This window comes from Symphalangus syndactylus, chromosome 8 (genome assembly GCF_028878055.3).
Source record: "Symphalangus syndactylus isolate Jambi chromosome 8, NHGRI_mSymSyn1-v2.1_pri, whole genome shotgun sequence".
Taxonomy (NCBI): domain Eukaryota; kingdom Metazoa; phylum Chordata; class Mammalia; order Primates; family Hylobatidae; genus Symphalangus; species Symphalangus syndactylus.
This window is the reverse complement of record NC_072430.2, coordinates 61,954,513-61,972,696: the sequence shown is the minus strand read 5'-3', so window position 1 is coordinate 61,972,696 and position 18,184 is coordinate 61,954,513.

Genomic DNA, 18,184 nt, shown 5'->3' with positions numbered 1-18,184 from the left:
AAATATCTGTGGACCTATTTTTTAAAAACGGCATTTTGGCTTGAAGTCCTTTTTTTTAAGACCAGAAAGAAAATTTCACAATAATTTGATTTCTCTGATTAAATTTGACTAGCATATTGAATATTTTCTCTTAGCCTCTTTAAGCCTTACTATGCCTCTTTTCCTAATTCCATGCCAGGAAAACTATCAGTTTTCAGTGGTGTTTTCTTTACCTTCTGGCTAGCGTTTTTACATTAGGATAAAATAGATTTTTTTTTTTAAACTGCTTGACTGGCCTGTTTTTTGTTTCTCTAGTACTGGTGTTCCTCTTCCTCCTTTTCTGTCTTCCCAAATGAGGACCTGTGGAGGGCATTTATCTGTAGTTTTAGATTTGTACATTTCTGTAAGTGTGCAAGGAGTTTAGAGTTCAGTGGCATCAGATAGCCATAATGTCGCTTTTCTCTTCCATCCAAATTTAGTTTTAGTATTGTAAACTTGGGAAATACTACACTTAATTGCTAACAAACAGCGACTTAAAAATCTGACATTTTAACCTGATTGGTGGGTATTCTTTCCACATATTCTTTCCCTTTTAAGTTTTTTTTTGTTTCAAATCTGTTTTAGGAATGGTTTGAGCACACACCAGGATCAGATTCAGTTTCAAAAAGATCTTGCTTTTTGTGCCATTTTGTTTCTCTCTGTTACCCTGATGTTCTCATCCCATTCTGGATTTGTCATATAAATAGGCGCACTCATATTCTTTTTGTGGGTTTTATTTTTCAAAACTTTTTGTTCTGTGATCTGCATGACTGTAAAATTGCTTTCCGAAATCTTATGACTAAATAAGTCATTTGTGGTAGCTCACACCTGTAATCCCAGCACTCTGGGAGGCCGAGGTGGGAGGATTGCTTGATCCCAGGAGTTCAAGACCAGCCTGGGTAACATAGCGAGACCTTGTCTCTACAAAAAAATTAAAGTTAAAAAAAATTAGCTGGGAGTGGTGGTGTATTCTTCTGGTCCCAGCTACTTGGGAGGCTGCGGTGGGAGGATGGCTTGAGGCTGGGAGTTCGAGGCTGCAGTGAACAATGATCACGCCACTGCACTCTGGCCTGGGCAACAGAGTGAGACCCTGGTTCAGTCAATCAGTAATTTGTGTATGGTACACACATACCTTGCTCCCTTTTTTCTCCTTAGCCTTTTATATACTGTGTACCTTATTAATCTGCCTCTCAGCTAGAACATAACCTTGTTGAGGATGGAGATTTTGTGCTTTATTCACTTTAGTATCCCCAGTCTCTGAAAGAGTGCTTGGTACATAGCAGATGCTCAGTATATATTGAGTGAGTGAATAAAAGATCTGTTTGATAATTTAGCTTCCAAACTGTGGGATTTGAATAGGAGAAATGATTTGCTTGAACATTCAAATTAGAGACAGGAAATTTTTTTTAGACTTGTGATGTGAAACAGAAGAAAATTCACCAAGGTTACAGATTGGGCTTCTATTATAATACCCTGATCTCTTTAGGCCTCACTAGGTAGTTTCAATTTGAGCACAATTCCAATGTTGCATATCTGGAGGAGACTGGCTAGAAATTTCTCCCTTCTTTGTGGTTTTTATTAAATTTCTCTGGTAAAAATATATTAATGGCTTTTCCTATGCTGCTCTCATCCTCTCCTGCACTGAATAATTTCTGTTCTGGAGTAGTAGTTTGTAAATTTGAGTAAGGTATGAATTCTATCCAAAAGAAGAAATGTATTGAGGTTCTTCAATATAGATGTAATTTTCTAATTTCTTTTTTTTTTTTTTTTTGAGACGGAGTCTTGCTCTGTCACCCAGGCTGGAGTGCAGTGGCGCAATCTCGGCTCACTGCAAACTCCGCCTCCCGGGTTCATGCCATTCTCCTGCCTCAGCCTCTCCGAGTAGCTGGGACTACAGGCGCCCGCCACCACGCCCGGCTAATTTTTTGTATTTTTAGTAGAGACGGGGTTTCACCGTGGTCTCGATCTCCTGACCTCGTGATCCGCCCGCCTCGGCCTCCCAAAGTGCTGGGATTACAAGCGTGAGCCACCGCGCCCGGCCTAATTTTCTAATTTCTATGTTACAAATATATATGCAGCTATAAAGAGCAAATAAATACATAACACCTCAATATTATCTTGATATTAATTTGGTTAGAGTTTGGAAAACTAAATTGATGTGTGATATATATATATAACAAAATATATAAATATATAAAATATATATATAAAATATATATTATATAATATGTATAAAATATATAATATATATAATATGTATAATAGATATATAATATATAAATATGTATTATATATTATATATAAAATATGTATAAAATATATATTATATATAAAATATGTATAAAATATATATTATATATAAAATATGTATAAATATATATAATATATAATGTATAAATATATAAAAATATATAATGTATAAATATATATAAAATATATAATATAAAAATATATAAAATATACATAATATATAAAATATATAAAATATATAAAAATATAAAAATATATAAATATATCTATAATATATTATATATAGATATATATGTGCCAACATGATGTATATATGAATATATATATATGTATACCACCATAGTGTATATATCAATATGTATATGTTACACCGTGGTGGTGTGTGTGTATATATAAATTACCAACATGGTGTGTATATGTATGTGTGTGTGTGTGTATATATATATGTATACACACACACACACACACACACACACACACACTCCCCCCCAACATGGTGTATATATATACACACACCAACATGGTATATATATATACACACACACCAACATGGTATATATACACACACACACACACACACACACCCCAACATGGTGTATATATATATATACACACACCAACACTCACTGTGCTGATTCTTTTGTGTTTGTCATTTTTTAAAGATACCGTAGTAACTCATTCTCACTACTTTTCTCCACTTGAACTGCAGCTGGAACCTTTGATCACACATTGTCTGGCTTTCATTTTCATTCGTTAAATCGGGTTTTCTAGCACATTGGAGCATAGTAGGTGTTAAATCGTTAGTAAATGCACGAGCTCGAAAGTACATCCTTTTTGATTATCCTTGGGCATTTTTCTCACCTATACATTCCACACGTAGTAGCAATAATTATGGCAAATGTTACTCCTTCAAAGTGTTGTTATGTAAAAATGAACTGATTTTTAAAAGGTCTGCGTAAGTGTGAACCGAGGTCTCGTGCTATCAGCTCTTCATAAGATCCCAGGTAATGCACATTAACTTCTGTTTTGCATCTGGGTAATGTTTAGTTATTTGTTGATTATTGTAGAAGTCTTTTTGGATAAAAAGCTCTTTCTCAGATTGTCTTTTACTTTGCTTTCTAAAACTAGGAGGGAAGTATAATACATGATGGGACTGAGTGTTAGTATGGACATATTGTCAAATGTTTTCATAGAGAGAACTTGGTGTACCTCATTATTTAGATTTTTTTTATAACTTAAAATGTGGTATGTTTTGAACTTTTAGTGTATCAGAAAATGTTGATTTTTGATGTAATGGCTACTTCTGTAGCCACCGTGATCTTGAGCAAGTTTCACTTTCTAAACTTTTATCTTTTCTATGCAGTGGTTGCAGGTTGTGAGGTATGGAGATACTGAGAGGTACAAGGCACTGTTTGTGGTGACATGAGAGCCACTAGCAGACAGAGACTGGGGAGAAGGATTGATCAGCTGGCGCATTAGCCCCAAGATGCAGATGAGTTTGGGAACAGAAAGAGGGCCAAATGAGATGTTTGTGAAAGTACTTTGTCGATTTAAAACATTCCTTCCAGCTCAGGTGCTGTTATGTTTAGGGAAGATGTGCGTGTTTTCTCTTTCTAGTGGGCTATTGTTAGCTACAAGGTGACCTTGCCTCCTGCTTTGAGGGACAAGGAAAAAGCTGGACCCACAAGACACAAATCCCAGCAGTCTGTGGTTACTGCTGGAATGATTACTGTTCTTTATTTGTACTAATAGTTGTCTCTAAGATTGGTAACAGGAAAGTGAGAATAAGCTTACTCTCAGAAATTTTTGTTGAGGGAGTTTTGTATAATTTCTGACTATTACTACATTCCCCTTTACTTCGACCCTCTTGGTTTTGCTGTTTGCTATGCTCTAGTTTTACCATCTAATAACCAGCACTAAAATCTGATCTTGGGTATCAGATTCTCTTTTGTGGTTTGGTTTATTAATAATTGAAGTACCTAATGGTTCTGGGTGTGAACTGGGCATACTTTACAATTAATCTAGAACCAGGGAAGTGAGTTTCCTATTGAAGTAATTAATAAAACCTTGTGGCTCTTAAAAATATACAAAAACTGTTATACAGAAATAACCAAAATGGAACAGGATATAGTTTAATTATGTTTTTATAACATAAACCTTAAAGATAGAAGTATTTTTAAGCTTGTCGGTGTCCTGTTCCTTTCTAGTTTGGGTGTGTAGGAGTCTTTTTATCAGGAATTTTGTTAGGGCTAATGCTGGGGTGGCTTTTTTTTTTTAATCTATGTAAACATGACCCTATTAGACAGCTGTGTTTAATGTAGTAAAGAATCATGGGGAGACTTTATAGTGTTTCTTGTTGGGACTTAGTGTCTGTATATTTTAGTATTTAAAGGATGTGGTTTGGTGCTTTGAAAATGAGAGGGAGGTCACCTAACTCATAGCTGAATGCCTGCATGTCTAGATTGTTCCGTCCTGGAGGTTATTAACAACATGAAAGTTGTTTTTATTCTAGTTAAACTGATAGTATTAAGTTAAATAATTTTATTGTGGAAGTGTTTGTTTACACACGGCTGCTGAGTAGAATTTTCCGTAAAATCTGATTACGTAGGAATGTTTTAGTAACTAGAGTGCTGGAAAAAAGCTGCTACACAAGCCAGAGCCTGTTGTGCTTTGCAGAACAGTAACCAAGATGAAGAGTGGCCTCTTTTTCTCCACCTTCTCCACCGCTAATCTCAGAGAAAGCAGGGCGCTAATCAGGTGGAGGTGCTTAATTGCATTAAGTTCGTGGGCTGCTCAAGGGTTGATTAGTCAGACTCTCATAGACTTCCACTTAGAGATTCTTGCTGACTGGATGGTTTAAGTCCTTAGGTTTGATGCATATTCACCCTAATGAGTACTTACATGTACAGGGCACTGTGCTGTGTGCTCTATGATGGACACAGAAAAGAATAAGATTATTTCTATCTTGAAGACAGGGTAGAACCTGGGAAGTGTCCCAGGGAAGGCACAGTTCTGGGAATTCAACGGAGGCATGTAGTTAGTAGCCATTGGGTAATATTGATGAGGTGGGGGTGGGGCAGTAGATGTGATCTGGGCAACGAGGAACCAGTTGGAGAAGTGGTTTCAGTAGTTGCAGTGGGTAAAGCATGATAAAGATGCTCACAAAGCAGAGAGGAAAGGTAAAATTGACAGGATCAGGCCACTGTGAACATGAGCTCTTCATCAGGAGCCCTGAGCTTTCCCCAAAATCCTACCAAAATCACTTATGTATGTGCTTTGGTATTTTTGGGTGGCAGAGAACTTAGACCTTTTCTCAGATGTTCCGAAGCGTCCAGCATTCAAAAAAGATCAACCACTGCTGCGCTGAGTTTTCATCCATTGGTGACAAGATGGTCAGACTTGTAGAGGAATGAGGTTGTTTTGTGGTAGAACAAACTCTTCCTTGTGGGGAGGTATAGTGGGATTTGGGGAATAGGGTTTATGAAATGGTCCCCTGAGTGGGATGGCTTGCCTTTTCAAACTGGGTTTCCCACCCAGCAAGTTAAGTTGACCCATTGCAGTGGATTGAGTGGAGGGCAGGTGAAGGGCAGGTGTTTTCAAGTCAAAGGAGTTCAGGTGAAGGGCAGGTGCTTTTAGCCAAAGGAGTTCCTTAGCATTATTTCCTCCTTTGTTTGGAGATCAGATTGAAGACATAGGGGACTAGAATGCAGTTGTAGTTTGTGGTGTTTACTTTTTATGGAAAAGTGCCTCTTATGTGAAAAGTCTTCTGTGCTTGATCCTGGGGGTAGGGTGGTTATAAAAATGTCACACCTGGGATCCTGCCCTTAAGGAGTTGATGGTAGGTTATGCCTTCCTTTGGCTTTTTGTTCATCTTGAGTCTGTGTATGTTCAGTTATCTTCAGCCATTTCCTGGGCAATGGGAAACATTTCTGTTAAAACAAACTTCTGACTTTGATCTGTGACTTATATTTCCTTTTAGATAATGAAGAACCACTGGGATTAGAGGGTGTATAAAATACAATAATAAATATAGTGTATGTAGGAACCTCTGTACAACCAATTTGGTGACTTTTAGGCAACTCATTTGACTGTTTGACTGTTTGTTACGTGTGTGCATTTGGCTTTGTTTAAAATACTATAAAGCACATTTTAAAAAATGACCCAGTACTTAGTATTATAAGATGAACTGCCATTTGTATAATTGATCATTTAAAAATGCTTATTACACTTTTAATCAGTTTCCGTGTTTATGAAATGGGAATAATTATTATATCTAGCTCATAGAGTTGCCCTGAAGATGAAATTTATATCCATATATACATAATGAAGCTCTTTAGAGCAATGTATAAACTACATGCCAACTGTTCAAAAAATATTAATGGCTACATCACTATTAATATTTTAAAATTAGTACTGTCTTTTTCCCTTCCTACATGACTGAATGTGGGAGGTGACTATTTTTGTTATAAAAGGAATTGAATGGTAAAATTTCCTATGCATGTATTTAAATGTTTATATATATATGTTTTTAAAATATGAAAGTTAAGAGCACTTATACAAGGCAGATTCAGGTACTAATTAAACTGCTCATTTAGATTACAGAATGAGGGACTGAAAATTATGTGTATTTAGTTAGGAATTGGATTGATTGGTCTTGACTGCTGTTGTCTTTCAGTTCTTTTTTATTGTTAGACTTCCCATGTGTTTGTCTGCTTTTCTTTTTATCTTTTAAAAATTGCTTTCTGATTTATTTCCTGTTCAGTTTTCAGTAATGGGTGTGGAATAGGGCAAGAACTTATGTTGGTGCCCGTTGTTTGAACCAGGAAGGAGCAACTGCATCAGACAGCCTGGGGCTCAGTTGGGAGGGACTTCAGATCAGTCCCTGCAGAGCTGCCTGGCCCAGGGAACCACTGAATTCCAGTTTCCTGACTCCAAATCGGACAGTTTGTGGCTCTACACTGTACATAATGAACATTTTAAGGCTCATTCATCCAGTGTTTTCCAAATGCTCCCATTTGTTTAGTTCTCCTTTTTAAAAACCAATAATTATGGAAAAATTTAGCTATGTACAGAAATAGTGAGAAACCCCCCACGTAGCCATCATGCAGCTTCAGCAGTTGATCATCTCATAGCCAGTCTTGTTTGCTCATCTCATAGCCAGTCTTGTTTGCTCAATACTCCCAACCATTTCTTTTCTCCCATATTATTTTGCAGGAAATCCCAGACATTGTATCATTTAATCTAAAAGTATTTCAGGATGTATCTGTAAGAGATGAGGACTTAAAAAATGCATACACACATTTTGAGAACTTTCCAGAAATGTAAAAAAAAAAAAAAAAATGCTATGCACATACAGAATATATACACGCACGCATGCGCGTGCACACACACACACACACACACACACACTATTTTATGGTCTGTCTGACTCAGAATCCTGTATGGTGTGTTTGGTTGATAGGTCTCTTCACTCTTTTTTTTTTTTTTTTTGAGACAGTCTCACTCTGACGCCCAGGCTAGAGTGCAGTGACACGATCTTGGCTCACTGCAACCTCCACCTCCTGGACTCGAGATCCTCTTGCCTTAGCCTCCTGAGTAGCTGGGACCACAGATGTCCACCACTGTGCCTGGCTAATTTTTGTATTTTTAGTAGAGACGGGGTCTCACCATGTTGCCCAGGCTGGTCTCTAACTCCTGAACTCAAGGGATTCACTCACCTTAGCCTCCCAAAGTGCTGGGATTACAGGCATGAGCCACTGCACCTGGTCCATGCCTATGGTTATATTTTAATGCTGTTTTCTTCTATTCTCTAGCATTTCTCATTCTATGGAACAATTTTTTGTAAATAAATCCGTTATAAATTGACACCACAACAGTATATCTGTGCATATTCTCTTCCGTGTGTTCTGTATAGTTGTACCAGCCTTACTCTTTGATAATGTCATCGTCCTCAGGCCTCTGCTCAAGACTATCATATTCAATTTTTGAAGTTTCTTTTTGCCAAAAATAAAACTTGAATGTTTCTAATGATGGCTGCTTTTATTGCTAAGTTGATTTCAATACATTAGAAAATTATAGATTTGGAAATGAAAAGGCTAAGGAATTGATGCATCTCTCTCAAACGTGCCTTGAGGGCAGAAATTCCTCAGTTTTGTTCATGCTGAAGCCGCAGGCTAGCACAACATCCGACACTTAAATATTTGATAAACAAATGAATTAATTTTAAGTAAGGTGTCAAACTTGAGGCATCCAGAATTGAACCTGAAGCCCCAGTTCTGCCTCCTTTCACAGTCACACGTATTATACTCCACTTACCACTTGAAGATAAGCTTGCTGAGGAGTACCCTGCCATGGGCCCTTCAGAATCTCCTTTCCTCATTGCATAGTGTAGTAGTAAGAGCATAGGCTTTGACTCCTGACTGCATACATATCCAGCTCCATGATATGCTTCCTGTGCGATCTTAGCAAGTTTCTTAACTTGCCTCTGATTCAGTTTCTCCATCTACAATTGGAGATACAAGTATGTACTTTTTTTTTTTTTTCCGAGACGGAGTCTCGCTCTGTCGCCCAGGCTGGAGTGCAGTGGCGTGATCTCAGCTCACTGCAACCTCCGTCTCCCGGATTGAAGCAATTCTCCTGCCTCAGTCTCCCAGGTAGCTGGGACTACAGGCACGTGCCACCACACCTGGCTAATTTTTTGTATTTTTAGTAGAGACGGGGTTTCACTGTGTTAGCCAGGATGGTCTCGATCTCCTGACCCCATGATCTGCCTGCCTTGGCCTCCCAAAGTGTTAGGATTACAGGCATGAGCCACTGCGGCCAGTGAGTATGGACTTCTTTGATGGGTATTGTGACCTTGATCTTTGTAAGTTCCTTAACCCATCTCTGATTCAGTTTCTTCATCTACAGTTGTAGATAAGAGTATGTACTTCTTGGGGTTTTATGGGTATTTTGAGCTTAGAACAGTACCTGGCACATAGTAAACATTGTAGAGGTATTAGAGCTGTTATTATTCTAGAATAAAAACAAGTTATTCTCCTCTTACTCATTTGTACCTTTTATCTCTAGCTCTACCTTGGTTTCTTTTCTTAGGCCTAAAAACAGGCCAGGCACGGTGCCTCACGCCTATAATCCTAGCACTTTGGGAGGCCGAGGCGGGTGCATCACGAGGTCAGGAGATCGAGACCATCCTGGCTACAACAGTGAAACCCCATCTCTACTAAAAATACAAAAAATTAGCCAGGCGTGGTGGCGGGTGCCTGTAGTCCCAGCTACTCGGGAGGCTGAGGCAGGAGAATGGCATGAACCCGGGAGGTGGAGCTTGCAGTGAGCCGAGATCGTGCCACTGCACTCCAGCCTGGGCGACAGAGCGAGACTCCGTCTCAAAGAAAAAAAAAAAAAACCAGTTCTCTAAGATACAAAATCCTTGCCATTTGCCATAAAACTTGCACGCTTGCTGGTAGCAGTGAAAATTAGCATTATCCCTTTGGAGAGTGGTTGGGCAAGATGTATCCAGTTGTGAAAATACACTCTGACTCAATAATTTCACTTTTGGAAATATTTCCTAAGGTCATACCCTTAGATGCATAAGAGACAGTATTCATGAAAATGTTATAATGTCCAGGATTAGAGGGAATGGTTAAATATATTCTGGTACTTACACATTTACAATATTGGTTTTGAAGACCATGTAATATAGAAAATATCTCCTTGTGATAAAAAGTACATTGTATGTACAATATGATCATAACCATATTAAGTAATATATACTGACATTCAGGAATTTCCCTAGGGTAGGACTTGTAACTGCTCCTTTAATCACCTGCCCCCCCCTCCCCCAATCCTGGATCTATGCTAACCTGGTTCCAAAGGCCCAAATTTTACCTCGAAACGAGGTGCTCTGTATCCTTTGTCTAAGCCATTATCCTTTATATATGGCTTTAGGAATTCCAAGTTTTGTCAGATTCTTGCAGAATAATATACAAAGATGAACATTCTCTCTGTGTACTTAAGGAATAGTTTTGTTTGGAGGATAAGACAAATACACCAGATGACATTACGGTTTGGGCTCTTGGTGCCCAATGATTGATTTATCTATAGTATAGATTTATTTCTCACAGTACCCCTTGGAATGCTCATTTTTAACCCCAATAGTTAAATTTGCCTTGGTGAGCTACAAAAACAGGCACCAAAGCAGCAATTTTTTTAGTTTTCTGTTGACCATAAATCTCATTTCTTTACAAGTAGTAATTCTAAACAGATATACCTTAACCAACCAGTGCACATACTGCTACTTCAGTCTTGGTTCAGCAGATCCTAGAGGCATGTGGTAGAAGGAACAGTTACTCAACAGGTGGGCAGGCAGGACAGTGGTTTTGGCTTTCTTTGGTAAACACCATGGGGCCTATTTCTGAAGTAATTCCCCACCCCCTTCACTCCCACTCAGTATTGCTGACAGAAGTCTTAACTTGCCAACTCTTTTGTCTACATTGATGCTATAAGCAAACTATTATTTTTAGAGACCAGGTCTTGCTGTGTTGCTCAGGCTGGATTCAAACAACTGGGCTATAGCTACCCTTCCACCTCAGCCTCCCGAGTTGCTGGGAGTACAGGGGTGTGCCACTGTGCCTGGCTTGCAAGCAAACTCTTTTGCTTGGTGCGCTAATACTTGTTACCCTGAATTTTTACCAACGTTTGCTTGTTTTTGAGACCAGGTCTCTCTGTTTCGTCCTAGCTGGAGTGCAGTGGCATGATCATAGCTCACTGCAACCTCTAACTCCTGGGCTCAAGCAATCCCATGGTCACCTCCCAAATAGGACTACAAATACAGACCATCATGCTCGACTTTTTTTTTTTTTGAAGGGGGGTGGTACATAGGGAACCTACCTGTATTGCTCAGTCTGGTCTCGAACTTTTGTGCTCAAGTGATCCTCCTGCCTTGGCATCCCAAAGTGCTGGGATTACACATGTGAGCCACCATGCCTGGCTGGCTCCTAATTTTTATTTTAGCCTCTTTTTTTCTTTCCCTGGGGTTAAGCCATTTTAAAATTCAGTTACGTATAACTGTGTTAATGGGCCAGCCTGTGCCCAGGTGGCATGTGTTAGGTACTTGGCCTAAGATCATTGTCCAGCCAGGGATTTGTGTGTATGGTGGCAGATATGTGCAGTGTCAGGTTGCATTTATACTCAAGAATTAGTAGCTGTACTCTTATTTTTCATATCAAATGTTATTTGACACAATGGATTTTTGAACTGGATTGAAGGCTAGCCTTGGAATCTTGAATATTATCCCTTAAGAGAGAGAGCCTTTTGTTTGAGTTACATTTTGGTCAAATAGGGCATATATTAAAACTCTGATCAACTCTTTGAAAGTACTACAAGTGATGTCAGAAATTACTATTGCCTTAAAAATATTTTTAAAAAATTTATGTTTACATAAAAATACATGTTAAAGAAAAAACTGATACTTGTTAAAGGTGGGCAAAGAAGACTATTCAGGACCATCGCGATAAGTATAGGGATCACTGCAATGAGGTCTTGCAGCAAAGGAAAGAGATTGGGCTCAACTCTAAATACATCATGGGCAAGGAGCAGGGTAGGGGTCAGTCGAAGGTAAAGTACTAAGAGGAAACATGTGGAGTAAGGGGGATTCTGGCCAAACCCATCTAACAGGATTCTTGCTGAAGACAAGCCAGGGTGGGGAATGGTGGAAAATGAAGAACCTGATCAGATATTGAAGATGGGAGGGGGTCTTTTGCTAAAACTGGATTTTGTAAGGAAGTGCACAGATGGGCCTAGAAGAAAGTTGGGAATCCTTACTCAAGTTTGGCCAAGCAAAGGATCTTTGTCATATGGAAGAATGATTGGTTTCAAAGTAAAAGCAAGCGTCAGCCCACTCAAGGAAGTAGTGGTTTGCTATGCAAAGGGATAGGAGTTTTATTTTCCTTCATTTTCTGTAAAAAATATTAGAATAGGTAAAATATGCAAGAGAGTTGTTAACAGGAATTCTGAATATCTGAAAATCCTTGGAAATTAAATTTTCCTGGTAATGTTCAATGTACTTTTCAAAATGTATTAATTTTTTTTGACTTTAACTTTTTATGAGGTTTCATCTGCATTTTGGTGTTCATTCTAGTGGCATTTACCACTGGTAGGCTTTTCATTTGCCTGCTTAGCAGTAAATGTGATATGCTGGAGTTTTGTGGGTGTTTGGCATTATGTCATAGGAGCAATAGGAAATGACTACGGATTAACTTAAACATCATTGAGTTTAACAAAATGGAATACTTTATTTTGTCTCTATCCTGAAGTGTTATTTAATAATTCACAACAGCCTAAGCAGAAGTTCTTTCTTCCAGGCCCTTCTCTTCCCTCCCTACTCCAACAAAAGTGGGCTGGGGAACTGTGTAAATTTGCATAATATTACGAATTCACTATTTTGTAATACTGTCAAACTGTATTAGGTGTTGCATTTATTGCGAACACAATAGAAAAGCAAAGTGTAGTGGCTGTCATTCCCAACTTGTCAATATTCCTTTTTAATATGTTTTGGATACTTTGTTGTCCCATCAAACTTATCATAGACCTTTCTCTGCTTTCTGGAAGTTAGCTTCATTTGGTCAATATTACAGATAACTTTGAAGCAGGTAGGTGCTGTATTTAAATACCATTGTGAATTCTAAGATGGAAGCCATGAGCAATGAGTTTTTGAAAACCATACATGTGTTTCCAAAGGCCATTCTCTCTATTACTCAGTATCCATTAACAGACAATAAAGGATTTTTCTGTCGTGCACCACTAACCCTAACCACCCAATCCTCGTAAGGCAAAATTTAGAAGTTCCATGAATTGGTTTTAGAGAATATTCCCTAAAAATAAAAGAAGGAATGGACTGCCTCCCCAAAAAAGTCATCCCCCAATATTTTGAAAGTTAATTTGAGAAATACTGCATTTTCTGACCGAGAGGGTTATTTTTTTCCCCTTTTTTCCTTTTTTAAAAAAGGCATGCTGTGGGAGTTGGATGCATTCTTTCTGTCAGTGCTTAGAGACATATGGAGGGGGAAGTCTTTTCTTGTGCCTCTGCCTATATTCACACCCTCCTGGTCTTGGCATTTTTTCCAATTTAATAGCCATCGAAACAGCCTTTTATATGCTTTTAGATTAGTATGGTTTATGTGATCTGTCTGCCTTAATGCATCACAGCTCTGTGTAGTAGTTTTATGTGGCACTTACGAAAAACTGACCTAATTTGAAAGATAAAAGCTCTTGGAATAGATGCTGTCAGAATTATTTTATTTGTGTCATAATTTGTCGTAGGTTTTTGATATATCATTCTTCATAGTGGGGAAAGTATAGATCCAGGAGACTGTATTTCCTATCTAATTCTAATCTTAATTTTACCACTGTCTAGCTGTGAGGCTTCAGAAGTCACTTTATTTGTGCTTCTTCATTTGTAAAAACAAGGATTTCATTATATATATCTGCAGCACTTTGCTGAAGTTGCTAATCATTTGTACAATGGTCCAGTGAAGAAGGCTGTCATAAGATGGTCTCTGGAAGCTTTTACAGTTTTTAAGACACAAATGATGAATTTTCTTACTGTCTACTTTTTTCCTCTCTAAAGGTATTATATAATGAGAAGGGGCCTTTGTATACTATTCTATTTTCATTCCTCCGATTTTTTTTTTTTTTTTTGATCTCCCGAGACGGAGTCTTGCTCTGTTGCCCAGAGCTAGAGTGCAGTGACGCGGCCTCAGCTCACTGCAACCTCCGCCTCCCGCGTTCAGGCAATTCTCCTGCCTTAGCCTCCTGAGTAGCTGGGATTACAGGCGCACGCCACCACACCCGGCTAATTTTTGTATTTTTAGTAGAGATGGGGTTCTAGCATGTTGGCCAGGCTGGTCTCGAACTCCTGACCTCGTGATCTGCCTGCCTCGGCTTCCCAAAGTGCTGGGATTACTAGTGTGAGCCACTGCCCCCAGCCATTATTCCTCCGATTTTTATAAATAAAGAGTGGCTCTTATGCTAATAAGTGACTCCTTTTTGGAATTAGAATTCCTGTGCCTTTACTGAAGCAGAAAGAAACATGAACTGCCTTATCTTCTAACTTGTTTTGATAAGCAAGGCTGAAGACTAGCAAGTTAGAAAACCGGCATCTGCCTTTGATATTGTGGCTTCCTATTAGCACTAAGAGAAATCTTGTCCTTTCTCCTATTCTGACCACATATTGTCATTCGATTCTTCATCAGGTTTACCCCTCTGTGGACAAGAGTTAGTAGGACTCTTTAGGTGTTGGAATTTATCCAAGTACATTTTTTAAAAAGGAAAGTTTAGTTGTCTTTTATGGCTTCATTTTGGGGAATGTATACTGTCTTTAGGTGAGAGTTTTCTTTTTTTAAGCTGAACTTAGAGTCTAAAAGGAATACTGGAATTACTGAATGCAGGATTTGGGCCTTTACTGGAATAAAGTTGCTCAAATTATACCTGGTTCACTATTCTATCTCCCCATAGACCTGGAAAGGATTTAAGCTGACAGGTATGTTGAGACTGTCCTTCATAGCCAAGCTTAGTGAGAGAGTCGCTGTAGTTGGTGCTCACCGTCTCACCTTCTAGTCACCCCTCCATCATTAACTTTTGACTTCTTGTCCACTGTACTTCCTCACAGCAGGGTCACCAGGTGTCTTTATCACCACCAAGTGGGCACAATTCTTTATTTGACCTTGCTGCTGACTGTGCCTTGCTTTTACAGACTTTTTTTTTCCTGATTATGAAAGTAATACATGGTCGCCTGCCTGCCCTTCCTTCCTTCCTTCCTTCCTTCCTTCCTTCCTTCCTTCCTTCCTCTCTTCCTTTCTTTCTTTCTTTCTTTCTTTCTTTCTTTCTTTCTTTCTTTCTTTCGTTCGTTCGTTCGTTCGTTCGTTCGTTCGTTCTTTTTCTTCTCTGGCCCAGGCTACAATCTACTCCGCTTGCTGCTGCCCGCGCCGCCGACTGCCTGGGACTGCCGGAGCGCGCGACCACTCCCTGCCTTTTCTCCTTTCGCTGGACGCACGCGTTCGCCATCTTGGCCACGCTGGTCGCCAGCTCCTGATGCCGAGTGCTCTGCCCGCCTCAGCCTCCCGAGGTACTGGGACTGCAGACGGAGTCTCGCTCACCCAGTGCTCGGTGTTGCCCGGGCTGGAGTGCGGTGGCGTGGTCTGGCCTCGCGGCAGCCTCTGCCCCCCAGCCGCCTGCCTTGGCCTACCAGGGTGCTGGGATTGCAGCCCCTGCCCGGCCGCCGCCCCACCTGGGAGGTGGGGAGCGCCTCTGCCCGGCCGCCCCGTCTGGGAAGTGAGGAGCGCCTCTGCCCGGCCGCCCCGTCTGGGAAGTGAGGAGCGCCTCTGCCCAGCCACCCACCGTCTGGGAAGTGAGGAGCGCCTCTGCCCGGCCACCCACCGTCTGGGAAGTGAGGAGCGCCTCTGCCCGGCCACCCACCGTCTGGGAAGTGAGCGCCTCTGCCCGGCCACCCACCGTCTGGGAAGTGAGGAGCGCCTCTGCCCGGCCACCCACCGTCTGGGAAGTGAGGAGCGCCTCTGCCCGGCCACCCACCGTCTGGGAAGTGAGGAGCGCCTCTGCCCGGCCGCCCCGTCTGGGAAGTGAGGAGCACCTCTGCCCGGCCACCCATCGTCTGGGAAGTGAGGAGCGCCTCTGCCCGGCCACCCATCGTCTGGGAAGGGAGGAGCGCCTCTGCCCGGCCACCCCGTCTGGGAAGTGAGGAGCGCCTCTGCCCGGCCGCCCCGTCTGGGAAGTGAGGAGAGCCTCTGCCCGGCCACCCATCGTCTGGGAAGTGAGGAGCGCCTCTGCCCGGCCTCCCATCGTCTGGGAGGTGAGGAGCGCCTCTGCCCGGCCGCCCCGTCCGGGAGAAAGTGAGGAGCGCCTCTGCCCGGCCGCCCCGTCCGGGAAGAAGTGAGGAGCGCCTCTGCCCGGCCGCCCCGTCCGGGAAGAAGTGAGGAGCGCCTCTGCCCGGCCGCCCCGTCTGGGAAGTGAGGAGCGCCTCTGCCCGGCCGCCCCGTCCGGGAAGAAATGAGGAGCGCCTCTGCCCGGGCGCCCCATCTGGGAGGTGAGGAGCGCCTCTGCCCGGCCGCCCCATCTGGGAGGTGAGGAGCGCCTCTGCCCGGCCACCCATCGTCTGGGAAGTGAGGAGCGCCTCTGCCCGGCCACCCATCGTCTGGGAGGTGAGGAGCGCCTCTGCCCGGCCACCCATCGTCTGGGAAGTGAGGAGCGCCTCTGCCCGGCCACCCATCGTCTGGAAAGTGAGGAGAGCCTCTGCCCAGCTGCCCCATCTGGGAAGTGAGGAGCGCCTCTGCCCGGCCACCCATCGTCTGGGAAGTGAGGAGCGCCTCTGCCCGGCCGCCCCGCCCCGTCTGGGAAGTGAGGAGCGCCTCTGCCCGGCCGCCCCGTCCGGGAAGAAGTGAGGAGCGCCTCTGCCCGGCCACCCATCGTCTGGGAAGTGAGGAGCGCCTCTGCCCGGCCACCTATCGTCTGGGAAGAAGTGAGGAGCGTCTCTGCTTGGCCGCCCCGTCTGGGAAGTGAGGAGCTCCTCTGCCTGGCCTCCCTGTGTCTGGGTAGAAGTGAGGAGCTCCTCTGCCTGGCCGCTCCGTCTGGGAAGTCTACCACGGAGGCCAGAAGCAATGTGGGGGCTGGACGTGGTGGCTCACGCCTGTGGTCCCGGCACTCTGGGGGGCGAGGCGGGTTGATCACTTCGGGCTAGGAGTTCAAGACCAGTCTGGCCAACTTGGCGAAACATGAAGAATACTACAGACAAACCAACCAACCAACTCAGTGACAACAAAACAGGTCTACCCTGGAGTCATACTCTAATTTTTTCTATTTTCCTCCCTTTCTGATCCTTTATCCCACTTTGTTTTTCTTCCTCTTCCTTCTCCCTCTTCTTTGTCAAATAGAGGATTGAGTTATTATCACTGATCCATATAAAGTCCCTCTCTCATTTATTTTAACTCCTACCCCCATTTCTATTCCCCAACTTCCCATGTGCAACCTTCCTAATATGTTTGATACGCATCTTTTTGTTTGTATGTATTTTTAGAAAATGTTTATTGTTTTTGTATGCAAAAAAAATTAATAAAAAAAAAAGAAAAAAAAAAAAGTAATACATGGTCATTGTGAAAAATTTTGGAAAAAGACTTGTTATCTCTATCCAGAAAACTTTCTCGTCATTGAAATGTTTCTGTGACAACTGTCTTCTTCCTTTCTTCCTGTTTCTCTTGACCAGACCTGAGTCATTTTGCCTCCTGGATATCTCTGTCTTGTAGGCACTCAAGCCCAACGTTAATTTTTGTGTATGTGTATTTTTTTTTTTTACTTTAAGTTCTGGGATACATGTGCAGAATGTGCAGGTTTGTTACATAGGTATACACGTGCCATGGTGGTTTGCTGCATCTATCAACCTGTCATCTAGGTTTTAAGCCCTGCATGCATTAGGTATTTGTCCTAATGCTCTCCCTCCCCTTGTCCTCCACCCCCACCACCCACCAACATCCCCAGTGTGTGATGTTCCCCTCCCTGTAGCCATGTGTTCTCATTGTTCAACTCCCACAGTGAGAACATGCGGTGTTTGGTTTTCTGTTCCTGTTAGTTTGCTCTCCCCATGGGCTCTCACAGCACCCTGTGCTATCCTTCTGACACGTATAACATTTGTTGTAATTGTCTGTTTGCTTTTCTGTCTCAAGGGCAGCAACTATGTTTTACTCATATTTATACCAGTGTGTAGCCCAGAGCGGTTAGGACATTTCTGATAACAAACAGGTAGGGCTGGGTGTGGTGGCTCACTCCTGTAATCCCAATACTTTGGGAGGCCAAGGTGGGAGGCTTACCTGAACCCAGGAGTTCAGGACCAGCCTGGGCAACTTAGTGAGACCCT